Genomic DNA, 15201 nt, shown 5'->3' with positions numbered 1-15201 from the left:
CAAAGCATATCCCTCTGTAGTGTGTACTTGCCTCTATCCAGAGTTGATTTACTAAACCTGGAGAGTGCAAAATCTGGTGCAGCTCTGCATAGAAAGTAATCCACTTCTAGTGTTTGTTTTTGTTTTGTTTTTGTTTTTTTAATTTGGTCAGCTGGAGTGCGCAATCTGTTAGAAGCTGATTGGCTACCATGTACAGCTGCAGCAGATTTTGCACTCTCCAGTATTAGTAAATCAACCCCTAAGGGTACTTTCACACTGATCTGTAGCAAAAACGCATATGCACTTTCATCGCGTTTTCAGTGTGTTTTTTACAGGACATGTGACTCAAAAACCGCAACGAAAATGCAACCTGGGTGCGCTTTCTTGCTGCTTTTTTTCATTCATGAGGAAGTGAGATTTTGGTGCTTTTTTTTTTTTTCCCCTCTCTCCCCCCCCCTTTTTTTTTTTTTCCAGGATTTAAAAAAAAAAACAAAAAAAAAAACCCCACAATGGATCCATAGGATTACATGGGCAACATTTTTCTTTCCGTTTCAAAAAAAAAAAAAAATGCATGACCACAAATGGATAAGTGTGAAGCAGCCTTAGTGTCATTTCTGTCTGCTGCCTCGTTCCTATCTGCACAAGTCACTTCCGACACATTTTCCTGACACCAAAAAAAAAATGTGATGGGTGGGGGTCTCCATCACAGCTTGTGTTTGTTAGCCTCAGCTCTGTTGCTCTGTAAAGAGGGGTGTACCCCTTCCATCCAATCAGCTGTTTGAACTCTGCAGAGTGTAATTTCAGCTCTTCTTTTTTTCTGACCGCTCAGACAATCTTTATAAATTCTGGACTTTGAATGGCTGTAGATAATAGAGGGCAGCAGGTAAACAGATGCAACTTGGAACGCTGCGGCCAGACTGTAGTTTTCGCGGGGGTCACCCACAGTTTCTGTTAGACTTCTATAAGAGGGTGTATTTTTTTTGAACGTGCACCAGAGATACAAAACGCAGGACTTTTGGTGCGGTTTCAGAAAGTGCCACCTAACAGTCTATAGAAAACCGCAGGTAGACTGCGCTACGGCCAAACCATGCGTTGCAGTGTGAAACTGTCCTGAAGCTCAGAAATGCTGTGCAAAATCTGCACTCTGAACAGCTGTAGATAAAGGCTGCAGGTAAACAGGTACAACTTTTGTAGGAGGATTTGTTTCATCCCTGAGGCCAGCCACTGCACTGGGCAGGGTTTACAACCACTTCAAGTTTTCGCAGTGAAATGAAACTTCTGGTGTTCGATTTTCTGCACCAGCCATTTATTTATTAGCCCTCCTCTACCACCCTCCCTAATCGCTGAATCTTCCTCTTCTGGGATCATTTTCATAAGATGTGCTGGGCTTCCCGTATTGTCCATATGAGGTGAAGGGTCTGCAGAGGAACTACATGTCCCATGATTCTGCGGAGAGGGGGAATGAGAGCGGTGATCAGGCTCACTGGCCTAGAGAAGTGTGCAAGAGTGACGATTGGACTTGTGAGCTACTTCTTCTGTGGCCACACGAGGGCAGTGTACACAGGAGACGGAGATCTTCTAGACTCGGGCTATCCTGCAAACACCAGGCAGGTAGTGTTGTGATTGGGATTCGAACCAAGCACCCTAGTGCTGCCAGGTAACCCCTTGACCATCAGGCTGGGAACCTTTGGGTGACCTCACCGCTCTTGGAACTCCTAGCTATTCCTGGTGCTACCTCCTCTCCTCTGCAGCTGCCACTGGCTGAGACAGGAACATGTGACCAGAATGGGCTGAAAATAGGTAAGTACATCTTTCGTACACAGGTGAGTCAGCACTGGTGGGGGCATTTTTAAGATTTTCATTTTTTATTTTAGTTTTTTAGTTTTTAAATATGTATTAACACCTTGACGCCGATCACACGCAAATGTTCGGCGTCTGGGCCTTGATGCCAAGCGGCCACATGTTTGCGTGCCATTAGAAAATACATATGTGCTGAGAGCGTGCGCTCCCATCACATATGTCCGCTACTCCCGGAAAGGTCCCAATCTCCCATTTTGATCGGGTTCTTATCCTATCGTGTGACGGTGAATCATGGCAGTCACATGACCCTAAAACCCCGCCCCCCCGGCTTCTAAAACTTAAAGGGCCGGGAGGCGCCGGCGCCAAGAGGTTAAAGTAAGCCTAAAGCTGACTTTAGAAAAAAAACAAAAAACAGCCACTTACCTGTCCCAGGATCCCGCGGTGTCCTCCCTGCAGCCTGTTTCACCAGCGGTCTGATGTTCCAGGCGCCGGCATCTTCAGTGTGGGCACCCGGGTGTGACGGCTTGCGGCTTCACAGCCGGGTGCGAGCAGCGCTGCGCTTTGTGAATGGCCCCGTAGTCTTCTGGGACCTGTCATGTGTCTCAAAAGACTACGGGGAGGGGTGGGTAGGAGGACAACTTCCGCTTCCGATTGCCTAGGCAGTGGGAGCGGGTACCTGTCAATTTCGGGTACCCGCTCCCCAAAGGTGCCAATCCTTAATGGCAAGCAGGGGACCAGTCTTTAACAGGTTCCTGCCCAGCCTAAAGCCAGATGGCGGCCTGCAAAACCCTTCGTCCCTCCGGATGGACGCCATATGGCGTCCTTTCGGGCATGCGCAGTTTGCATGCCTGCAGCGCCGCGATCTGTCATCGGCCGTGTACCTCGAACACGGCCGATGACAGATCTGAGTACCGGCCCCGTTGCCGGTACCATGTGACCTGCTGTGACCAATCACAGCAGGTCACATGACCGTTGTATACAATGGATGGCTTCATTCATGCCATCCATTGTATACTAGTGTCTAGCTGTGAATGGTCACAGTGATCACATGCACAAGCTGGGCCAATCACAGCCAAGCTGTCATGCGATTAGCTGTGGCCAAATCACAGCTGAGCACAAAAAACAACTGAATGAATCGATGTCATTCAGGAAAATGCTTGCTTATAGCAAAGTAATTCTTTGCTATAAGCAAATTGTGTAAAAAAAAAATACTGATCACTTCCCCAAAGTAGTACAATGTTACTATGGTAACATTGTACTACTTTGGTCATAGTGAAATATGAAAAAAAAATAAAGAAAATAAAATAAATTAAAAATAAGAAAAAATTATAATATTATTTTCGTACTGTCACCAGTCAGTGTCCCTGATCACCGCCATGCCAGTTATATGAGGACGCTGTACTGCACTGGTGACCGTATGTTAAAAAAAGTGAAAATTTTTTTAATTTTTTCGAAAACTTATGACAAAAAAAAATGCAACTTCAAAAAAACTCATCATGCCTCTTATGAAGTACGTCGGACTGTCTACTTTACAAAAAGGGGTCATTTGGGGGATATCTGTCCTGTCCTGACATTTGGGGGATATCTGTCCTGTCCTGACATTTGGGGGATATCTGTCCTGTCCTGACATTTGGGGGATATCTGTCCTGTCCTGACATTTGGGGGATATCTGCACTGTTCTGACATTTGGGGGATATCTGCACTGTCCTGACATTTGGGGGATATCTGCACTGTTCTGACATTTGGGGGATATCTGTCCCGTCCTGACATTTGGGGGATATCTGTACTGTTCTGACATTCTTGGCCCTCAAGAAATTAGATTGGCTGTCAGTACTTCAGGATTGATCAATATTCAGATATATCCCATAGTTTGTGAACTCTATAACTTTCTTACAAACTAAAAAAAGATACATCCTAATTTGGGTTATTTTCACCGAATACATCTTGGCCTAAATTTATGAAGAACAATTATTTATTTGCAAACTTTTATAACAGAAACAAAGGAAAATGTGTTTTTGTTTTTCAAAATTTTCGGTCTTTTTTTTTTGTTAGCAAAAAATAAAAACCCCAGTGATGATTAAATACCACCAAAAGAAAGCTCTAGTTGTGTGAAGGAAAATGATAAAATTTTAGTTTGAATGACAATTGCGCGGTCATACAACATTGTACCCAAAGTGTGAGAGCGCAGAAACCTGAAAAATGGCCTGGGCAGGAAGGGGGTAAAAGTGCTCGGTATGGAAGCGGCTAAAGTGGAACTTCCCCTTTTGGGTTTAACTCTGCTTTAACTACCCTGTAGGAGGAGAATGCTTATCCTGGGCTATTCTCAGAGCTCTCTGGGCTCCAGCAGTTTTAGACTTCAATATATCTGCTTTACGTAAGAAAGAAAGCTTAGTCCTAGATCACACATTCCAATTAGGATCCTATGAATGAGCTGTAAGCAAGAACAACACATTTTCTTCCTTCAAATTTTATTTGACATACAAATTAATCTGCATTATTAAAGTGGATAGTTGCTAATAAACAAAGGTGGAAAAGTTTTCCTTGTTGTGACATCCATCTTTTCCCAAAATTGGGGAACAAAAAAAAGGGGGAGGGGGGGGGGGTGATCACTCTCTTTGGTCTAAGTTCACACAGGAAATGGAGACAGAAGAATATGTAACCGTGTGTTTTGGACATAGCGTTCTTCCTGCATTCAAAATGTGATCCTGCAGGAAAGTATTAAGTAGATATGGACCAAATGTTGTATTTGATGTTCAAACCCAAATCTAGCATCACCACAGGGTAACTTCATTCTGGACAACATCCAGCACTTCCAATCGGGTAGAGCAAGGATATCCTTCAACCCTCTCAGATGTTGTATCTGATGTTCAAGCCTAAATCTAGCATCACCACTGTGTAGCTTCATCCAGGACAACATCCAGAACATCCAGCACTTCCTATCGAGTACAGCAAGGATACCCTTCAACCCCCTCAGATGTTGTATCTGATGCTCAATCTCAAATCTAGCATCACCACTGGGTAACTTCATTCTGGACAACATCCAGCACTTCCTATCGGGTAGAGCAAGGATATCCTTCAACCCTCTCAGATGTTGTATCTGATGTTCAAGCCTAAATCTAGCATCACCACTGGGTAGCTTCATCCAGGACAACATCCAGCACTTCCTGCACTTCCTATCGAGTACAGCAAGGATACCCTTCAACCCCCTCAGATGTTGTATCTGATGCTCAATCTCAAATCTAGCATCACCACTGGGTAACTCCATTCTGGACAACATCCAGCACTTCCTATCGGGTACAGCAAGGATACCCTTCAACCCCCTCTGATGTTGTATCTGATGCTCAATCTCAAATCTAGCATCACCACTGGGTAGCTTCATCCAGGACAACATCCAACTTTCCTGTCAGGATAAGCTAAGGATATCCCTCAACCCCCTCAGATTTTGTATCTGATGTTCAAGCCCAAATCTAGCATCAGCACTGGGTAGCTTCATCCAGGACAACATCCAGCCCTTCCTGTTGGGAGTAGAGCAAGGATACTCCTCAACCCCCTGAAATACTGTATCTGATGTTCCAGCCCAAATCCAGCATCCCCACTGGGTAGCTTCATCCTGGTCAACTCCTGTCGGGGATCGGGCAATGATACTCCAACACCCATGGATTGTTGAATGCTACCATTGTGACGTTGCATGTAGCTGCCCTTGAGTGTCACCTATCCTGGTCAATGCTACAGCACTGATAGGGGGAGTTCTGTATGCCCAAATTTTCCCACAATCAGCCACCAGAACAGGTGTCTCAATTGGAAGAGTGCACTATTGTTCATGTTTTGATGATGGGTGTTTTTCTTTGTTTTTGGTGTCAAGGATAGTGGTCAGCAAGACAGATAAGGTTAAGGCCAACTGACAGGAGTGAAATCATGGCGGGTTCTAACCATTTCCTACTTGGTTGGAGGAAAAAGGCTGAGAAGGTGGTGCAGAAAGGTTGGATATTGCTTGATTGAAGTTGGTCCTTCAGGTGAACACCATATCCGTTGATCACACACACACACATATATGGAGCTGCCCAGCTTACCACACATCATTCCTGGCCTTTGGAGAACCCTTGACAGTGAAAAAACTTCAGGCTGAAAGTCCCCTTTAAACACCTTGTTTGCAGAAGGCCCGTTAGCCAAGAACACCAGTTGGCACAAAGTCAGCCTTTTTGATTGGCAGGAGAGTGCTTTCCAGGCAGTGTGGAGACTAAGATTTGCTGTTTGCCTCTTTATATTAGAAACAACAAAATCACTAGTCTTCCATACCGACCAAGAAACTGATATCTGGATTTCAGCAACGATGGAGAGAGAAATATTTAACAGACCAGTAACATAGAAGATTACATGACAACATCAGACTAAACAAAGCCTTTTCTAGTGAATAGACCAAGAAAGATGATCACTTTTTTTTTTCTAGGCCCCGATGCGGACTTACAGAACAGGTTTTTGCTCCATCAACATTTACTTTCCAAGCAGCACAAAAATATTTAGTTCCATCACGTTTGATATGCAGTCATATGGGAACTGTGCTGTTGTCCACAGCAAGTCACAACTGTTTCAGATTGTGGTACAATTTTGTCTTGAAAACAATCCTGCGGGAGTTGCCATTGATAACTTGATTTTGAAATTTCCAGTGCTCCTTGCCCTTTCTACTTTGCTAGGCAAGTCAAGAACCAAAAACCAGAATAATAGGGCCAATACTTGTTCTTAGGTCAATGACTCACAGTTGTGTCAACTTGATTTGAAACCATGGAAGCTTGTACCTTCAAGAGCAATGCCAGAGCTCCTATTCTGTTTACTTGGTAAGTAAGTCAATGATCAAAAACAACACTGTGGAGTCAATGTGTCATGTTCTTTGGCGATGACTCAGTTGTGTGAAGACTTGGATGGAAACCATGAAAGGTTGTGTCTTCAAGAGCAAGTGGCAGAGCTCTTATCCCATTTACTTGATAGGGAAGTCAAAGAACAAGAATGTATGGCCAGTGCTTGTTCTTGGTCAGTGACTCACAACTGTGTCAAGATGTGGATGGAAGGAAACCATGGAAGCCTGTGTCTTCAAGAGCAAGTGGCAGAGCTCTTATCCTGTTTACCTGATAGGTCAAGGATCAAGAACAGAAACGTGCCACCAATACTTGTTCTTGGTCAGTGGCTCACAGTTGTGTCAAGACTTGCATGGAGAACCATGGACTCTTGTGCTTTTCAAGAGCAGGTTCCAGAGCTGCTATCCTATTTACTTGATAGGTATGTCAATGACCAAGAACAACAATGTAAAGCCAATATGTCCTGGTCAGTGACTCAGTTGTTTCAGGATGTGGATGGAAACCATGGAAGCGTGTACCTTCAAGAGAAAGTACTGGAACTCACATCCTATTTACTTGATAGGCAAGTCAATGAACAAGAATGTGGAGTCAATACTTCATGTTCCTGGTCAGTAATTGGCAGTTGTCAGGTTCTGAATGGAAGCCTTTAGAGCTTTTGCTTTCAAGAGCAAATCATCAGTTGCAGTTCCCATGGCTCTTTCCTTAATGAATCCTTTTCCAATTAGCATTGATCTGGGTACAGAAGTTAAAGCTTAAACATTTTTAGCACCAATAACTTGTGGGCACAATATGAAGGGAGTAGAAATCTCTCACCAATGAAGATAAATCCTTTGTTAGATAGTTGCCACCAAAATGGATTTTTTTTTTTAATTTCTATTCCTGTCATGGTGACAATTGAATCACTTTGGATTTCTCTTTACTTTGAGTGGATGACAATGATCACCACAACAATGCGGATGGAAAGAAACCATGGAAGCTTGTGTCTTCAAGAGCAAGTGGCAGAGCTCTTATCCTGTTTACCTGATAGGTAGGTCAAGGATCAAGAACAGAAACGTGCCACCAATACTTGTTCTTGGTCAGTGGCTCACAGTTGTGTCAAGACTTGCATGGAAACCATGGACGCTTGTGCTTTCAAGAGCAAGTTCCAGAGATGCTATCCTGTTTACTTGATAGGTATGTCATTGGCTTTACATTGTTGTTCTTGATCATTATGTCCTGGTCAGTGACTCTCACAGTTGTTTCAGGATGTGGATGGAAACCATGGAAGCGTGTGCCTTCAAGAGAAAGTACTGGAATTCACATCCTATTTACTTGATAGGCAAGTCAATGACCAAGATCAAGAATGTGGAGTCAATACTTCATGTTCCTGGTCAGTAATTGGTTCTGAATGGAAGCCTTTAGAGCTTGTGCTTTCAAGAGCAAATCATCGGTTGCAGTTCCCATGGCTCTTTCCTTAATGGATCCTTTTCCAGTTCGTATTGATCTGGGTACAGAAGTTAAAGCTTAAAACATTTTTAGCACCAATAACTTGTGGGCACAATAGGAAGGGAGTAGAAATCTCTAACAAGGGATTTCCCTTCATTGGTGAGATAGTTGCCACCAAAATGGAAGACTTTTTTTTTTTTTTTTCTATTCCTGTCGTGACAATTGAATCACTTTGGATTTCTCTTTACTTTGAGTGGATGACAATGATCACCACAACAATGCGGATGGCAAGAAACCATGGAAGCTTGTGTCAAAGAACAAGAATGTAGGGCTAATGCTTGTTGTTGGTCAGTGACTCACAATTGTGTCAAGATGTGGATAGAAGGAAACCATGGAAGCTTGTGTCTTCAAGAGCAAGTGGCAGAGCTCTTATCCTGTTTACCTGATAGGTAGGTCAAGGATCAAGAACAGAAACGTGCCACCAATACTTGTTCTTGGTCAGTGACTCACAGTTGTGTCAAGACTTGCATGGAAACCATGGACGCTTGTGCTTTTCAAGAGCAGGTTCCAGAGCTGCTATCCTATTAACTTGATAGGTATGTCAATGACCAAGAACAACAATGTAAAGCCAGTATGTCCTGGTCAGTGACTCACAGTTGTTTCAGGATGTGGATGGAAACCATGGAAGCGTGTGCCTTCAAGAGAAAGTACTGGAACTCACATCCTATTTACTTGATAGGCAAGTCAATGACCAAGAACAAGAATGTGGAGTCAATAATTCATGTTCCTGGTCACCACAACAAAATTTAATCTCTAAATATAGGGTAACATCTAGCCCCTTCTGCGATAAGGAGTGCAGTTACCGTCACAGGACGGGTAGCGTTCTGTATTTGTGAATGACCGTATGACTTTGTGACCAACTGGCAAGATGGAGGCACCCAATGGGAGCAAAAAAAAAAAACCAGTATATCACCCAAGACTAAGGCAAACGTATGGTGGTCTGCTGAGTGACCAGAAACCCATTTGGCCTGAACGCCTCCTGGGCTGCTCTTGCTCAACTGCAATAAGAATCATGTGATCCTGCAGCACTTTGATTAGCTTATCCCGGGTGTCGGCAACCCGCGGCTCCGGAGCCGCATGCGGCTCTTTTTCACCTTTCCTGCGGCTCCGGAGCACACTGCCCACCAGGTGACAGGCAATAGGGTCGGCAAGCCGCGGCTCTTTTAATGCAGATCTTCTGTGTGCCGGGCGCCCGCTGGCAAACATTGGCTGTCAGGATGTAGGCGGGGCAGCCCGGATGTAGGCGGGGCAGCGTGACGAACTCCTCTCCTCTCACAGTCCGCCCTGAAGACCAGAACGGCGCGGGAACCCAGCGAGAGGAACGCGCGGAGCAAAGGTAAGTGAATTCACACAATATGGGGAATGAATTACTATAGGGGGGATGAATTACTATAGGGGGGATGAATTACTATGGGGGATGAATTACTATAGGGGGGATGAATTACTATAGGGGGGATGAATTACTATAGGGGGGATGAATTACTATAGGGGGGATGAATTACTACGGGGATGAATTACTACGGGGGATGAATTACTATAGGGGGGATGAATTACTATAGGGGGGATGAATTACTATGGGGGATGAATTACTATATGAGGGATGAATTACTATATGGGGGATGAATTACTATGGGGGATGAATTACTATGGGGGATGAATTACTATAGGGGGGATGAATTACTATAGGGGGGATGAATTACTATAGGGGGGATGAATTACTATGGGGGATGAATTACTATATGAGGGATGAATTACTATATGGGGGATGAATTACTATGGGGGATGAATTACTATGGGGGATGAATTACTATATGGGGGATGAATTACTATATGGGGGATGTATTTTCAGTTTTAAAAATGTTTCTCTCAAAATAAATTTCAATTGTGGTTTTGGCGAGATTTGGCTCAGTCGAAAAAAAAGGTTGCCCACCACTGACCTAAGGCTATGATTGTGATTATGACGATACACTGTGGCCCTGATTAACCCTTTGCTTACTGGGCCCTTAAACCCCCTTCATGACCAGAGCGTTTTTTGCAATATATGCAGTGTCGGATTTGTTTTAAATGTTGCAATGGTTTTGCGGCTCCCAGTCTTTTTTTCCCTCTTGGAAACGGGTCCAAGTGGCTCTTTATGTCTTAAAGGTTGCAGACCCCTGGCTTATCCTAACACGCTGTGCTTGGCCAGTATTGTCTTTGCTTTCCACAGTACAGAAGAATATATAAAATAGAGCTGTTGCTGCAGAAGAGACATGAAGACATACAGCATGGAACGTTTGAAGCCATTATTCTGGTAAAAAAATGTTTCCTCGGTGTTAGATTGCCCCGGGCACGTTTCCAATGATTAGAGCCAACGCCTGAGGCATACGCATGCTGTGCGAGCGCTTATCCGCCTGTGTAGGCCTAATTAGATATTTACCTCGGTGAAGGGAAAAAAAAAAAATGACAATATTAACCACTCTCTGCTGAATCTCCGGTTATAAAACATTGGCGAGTCTTCCAAAGTGCGTAGCAGGTCCTCTACACCGTCAGCTCACCTTCCCACGCATCTACAAAAAAAAAATGAAGATCATAGTTGCGTTAGATACATCTTCGATATATGTCCAATTTACATGTTATGTTTAGAGATGAGCAAGCTTCTGAAAGCTGGTCAGGCCAAAAAAAAATGTGCAAATTTCCAAAATGTAACATTTCAGAACCAAAAGTTTAATTGAAGTCAACAGCAATCCAAACCAGGCTCCAAAAAAGTGTGCAGATGATCTACAATTGTGCAGAAGGGTTTGGAAAGCTGCTGGCGGCCCAGTGAACCTTTTTGGCTTCTGTTTCCCAGAAGCCTTTTAGAAATCTGAACCACTACAATTTAGATTTGGTCATCCTATGAAATTCAGTCTAAACTGATCATCGCCTGAAACGCAGAACCATTACAGATATGCAAGTTTGGCTTTTTGTTTAATTAGGTGATTCTGAACCAGGGTTTTGTGGAATCCTAGGGTGCCTTCAGAGGTTGCTAGGGGTTCCTTTGTGGTTGATCGACATGCACGGTGGTTGCATAGTTCTGGGGCCAATATCACTTGATAGAGCAAGCAGCATGACACCAATTAGTGGTGGCCAGAATGCCACACCTAAAAAGCCAAGGGGGGCTTTCTTTCCACTGGCCACCGATGTAAGGAGCATTTTTCCCAACTCACCGTCAATGAATTGGTTTTAGCAGGGGTTCCCTAAAACCTAAAAATGATTTTAAGGGTTCATCTAAGACAGAGCTTTCCAAAGGGTCAGTTTACTGTTCTTTAGATTTTTTTGGTGGGCTACACTGTGGCCAGTGGGAGCAAACATTACCTGTGGTCAGAAGGAGGAGGAATAGTGCTCCCTTGTTGTCAAGGGGAGAAATAATGCCCCATTGTTGGTGTCAGTGAGAGGAATAGTGTTCCAACATTTTAGATCAGTGGGAGGAATGGTGAACCATTGCTGGTGTCAATGGGAAGAGTGGCCCATTGTTGGTGGTATCAACCAAAGGTATGCTGCCCCACCGTTGTCATCAGCAGGAATAGTGCCCCATTTGTTGGCGTGAATGGAAGGAATAGTGGCCCATTGTTTGTCAGTGGGAGGAATACAGTCTAAACTGATCATCGCCTGAAACGCATTGCCATTACAGATATGCAAGTTTGGCTTTTTGTTTAATTAGGTGATTCTGAACCAGGGATTTGTGGATCCTAGGGTGCCTTAAGAGGTTGCTAGGGGTTCCTTGAGCTTCTCTCTAGTTCCCTGGTCTCCTCCCATGCCCGCCTCCAGGACTTCTCCAGGGTGTCATCCATCCTCTGGAACTCCCTGCCGCAACCCATCAGATTATCACCTACTCTCCTCTCCTTTAGGCACACCCTGAAAACCCATCTCTTCAGGGAAGCCTACCCCACCCCCTGCTAACCTGCCGACCTCCTCCACTCTTCCTACCACTCCATCCCCCACAGCTATCTCCTCCTGTACCACCATCCCCTCCCTCCTAGATTGTAAGCTCCAAGGAGCAGGGCCCTCGAACCCCTCATGTTTTGCATTGTATTGGTATTGTTCTGTCACATGTTCTGTCCCCCTTTGTAATGTACAGCGCTGAGCGAACCATTGGCGCTTTATAAATACCGTATAATAATAATAATAATAAGTTGTTGGTGTCAGGCTGGGAAAGGAATAGTGCCCCATCATTTTTGTCAGTGGGAGGAATAGTGGCCCATCATTGGTGTCAGTGGGAGGAATAGTACCCCATTTGTTGGTGTCGGGCTGGGAAAGGAATAGTGCCCCATCATTGATGTCAGTGGGAGGAATAGTGCCCCATAATTGGTGTCAGTGGGAGGAATAGTGCCCCATCATTGGTGTCAGTGGGAGGAATAGTGCCCCATCATTGGTGTCAGTGGGAGGAATAGTGCCCCATCATTGGTGTCAGTGGGAGGAATAGTGCCCCATCATTGGTGTCAGTGGGAGGAATAGTGCCCCATCATTGGTGTCAGTGGGAGGAATAGTGCCCCATCATTGGTATTAGTCGGAGGAATAGTGCCCCATCATTGGTATCAGTGGGAGGAATAGTGCCCCATCATTGGTGTCAGTGGGTGGAATGGTGCCCCATCATTGGTGTCAGTGGGTGGAATGGTGCCCCATCATTGGTGTCAGTGGGAGGAATAGTGCCCCCTCATTGGTGTCAGTGGGAGGAATAGTGCCCCATCATTGGTGTCAGTGGGAGGAATAGTTCCTTATCGGTGCAGTCAATGGGACGAATAATGGCTTGTATCCGTAGGAGGAATAGTACCCAAAGGGGTGTACTTAGGACACCACTGCTGTAAAGTAAAATGTTTGAAAAAGGCTGGTCTAAATCATTTGATGATCCCTCAACTCCAGCTCTAGCCACTTACAAAGCCACCTAGGAGGAATGTACTTAAGGCCCTTTTGCCAATCCTGTAATTGTTATCTGTGTGCATCGGTGAATAATAGCTTGACTTCTTAATGGTGAATGAGGGGCAAGATGTGGGAACAACTTGAGGTTTGGGTGAAATTCTGGTGTAGGTTCTTTCTAGGGTGAACCTAGGGTGGTCCGTTGAGTGACAAGAAACTTATTCGGCCTAACACCACCTTGGCTGGTGTTACTCAACTGCAATAAAGAACGTGATCTTGATGTGCTCTCCCACTAAAATTCAGCTTGGGCCAATTGAATCGGTGAAATTTGGTCCAAATTGAACATTATCTGAACCTCAGGATCAACTCTAGTTCCTGTATACTATCCCGTGTAAATTGATATGATGTCTGTGCTTGAGTTCTAAATCAGGGGTTTCCAAACAAAGGGCCAGTTTAATGTCCTTCAGACTTTAGGGGGGGTCGGACTGTGACTAGTTGGGAGTAGAAAAGGTCCTGATGTCTGTGGGAAAAATACTCCATCTTTGACAGCAGAAGGAATTTTGCCCCATCATTGGTGTCAGTGGGGGGACTTTACCCCATTGTCTGCTTTTATCCAGCCCTTGGGGCACTATTTCATCCACTAATAGCCACAAAGGGCCACATCTGACCCCCGGGCTGCAGTTTGGAGACAACTGGTTTCCTGCCAACCTCTAGCAGAAATACTGCTACAGGGCGGAGGGGTGCACAAAATCACGAGTGTGTGTGTGTATGTATGTGTGTGTGTGTGTGTGTGTGTATATATATATATACACACATGATTTTGCATTTCCAGGTAGGGGGCGCACACCGCTACTCGCGGCCTCAGGTCCTGGCCAGTGATTACTTGCTGGCACCCAGTGATCGGCGAGTATTACTGAATGGGGAGAGAACTGTATGTAAATAATACAGGGTTTGCCCGTCAGCTCCTGCATACTGCTTTGTATGGCTCTGCACAGCAAAGCCATACAAAGCACACACACCTTACTGTGAAACTGCACACAGTTAACCCTTTGCCCCAGATGTTAACCCCTTCCTGCCCAGTGCCAATGCTTTTTATTAGCACAGATCACTGTAGTAATGTCACTGGGGATGTCAGTGACACCAAATCAATTCCCCGCCAGTCGCTGAACACCACTATTACTAGTAAAAAAAAAAAAAAAATTCCAGTGTATATACCGCCATTTTTAGACGCTATAACTTTCACATAAACCAATTTACATGTATCGAGGTTTTTTTTTTTTTAGCAAAGACATGGAGCAGAATACATTTTGGCCTAAATTTATGACTAAATTTGATTTTTTTTTTAATTTTTACCGGGCATGATTAATAGCAAAAAGTAAAAAAAAAAAAAAAAAATTAAAAAAAATATATATTTATTTATTATAGCGCAAAAAAATAAGACCCAGAGGCCGCCGAAAGAAAGCTCAATTTGGGGGGAAAAAAAACAGGACATAAATTTAATGTGAGTGCGGCGTTGCATGACCGTACAATTGTCCGTTAAAGTAACGCAGCGCTGTAACGCAAAATAATGGACTGGTCGGGAGGGGAAGTCCTCTGGAGGGCAAGGGGTTAATCAAAAAGTCTGTGCTCCTTAAAACAACTGTTGAAAAGGGTGAGCTAGAGTCCACCATGAATGATAGTTCAGAGATGTAGCACTCGTGACAACACACAGTTAGTCTGGCTGAAAAAAAAAGACAAAAGTCCATCCAGTTCAACCATTAAAAAAAAAAAAGTTATAATCCTACACCCACAGTTGATCCAGAGGAAGGAAAAAAAAATCCAGCTAAGCATGATCCCATTTGCTCCTGCTGGGAAAAATATTCCTTCCTGATCCCCCGAGAGGCAATCGGATATTCCCTGGATCAACTTTCCCTATAAATGTTTTATTCTGTGTATCCAAGAAAGAATCCAGGACTTTCCTACAGCAATCCACTGAGGTGGCCACAACCAACTCTTGAGGGAGTCTATTCCAACGTGGACACATCCCCATGAAGTTCTAAAACAGATTCAACATCCCTTCCATCACAGTGGCCTCAGGTATGACTCTCCTGATGATCCAAACTCAGATCCAAGGGCAAGTAGATACTTTATCATATCCAACATCTGAATAAATCAGCCTGACCGGGTGTTGCCACCATGGATGGAAGCCTTCAACCCATGGATGGAATGATGACTT

The sequence above is a fragment of the Staurois parvus genome, unplaced genomic scaffold (genome assembly GCF_062004578.1).
Source record: "Staurois parvus isolate SC_StPar_1 unplaced genomic scaffold, SC_StPar_1.0 ptg000956l, whole genome shotgun sequence".
In the NCBI taxonomy this organism is placed as follows: Eukaryota; Metazoa; Chordata; class Amphibia; order Anura; family Ranidae; genus Staurois; species Staurois parvus.
Note: the sequence above shows the minus strand (reverse complement) of the source record.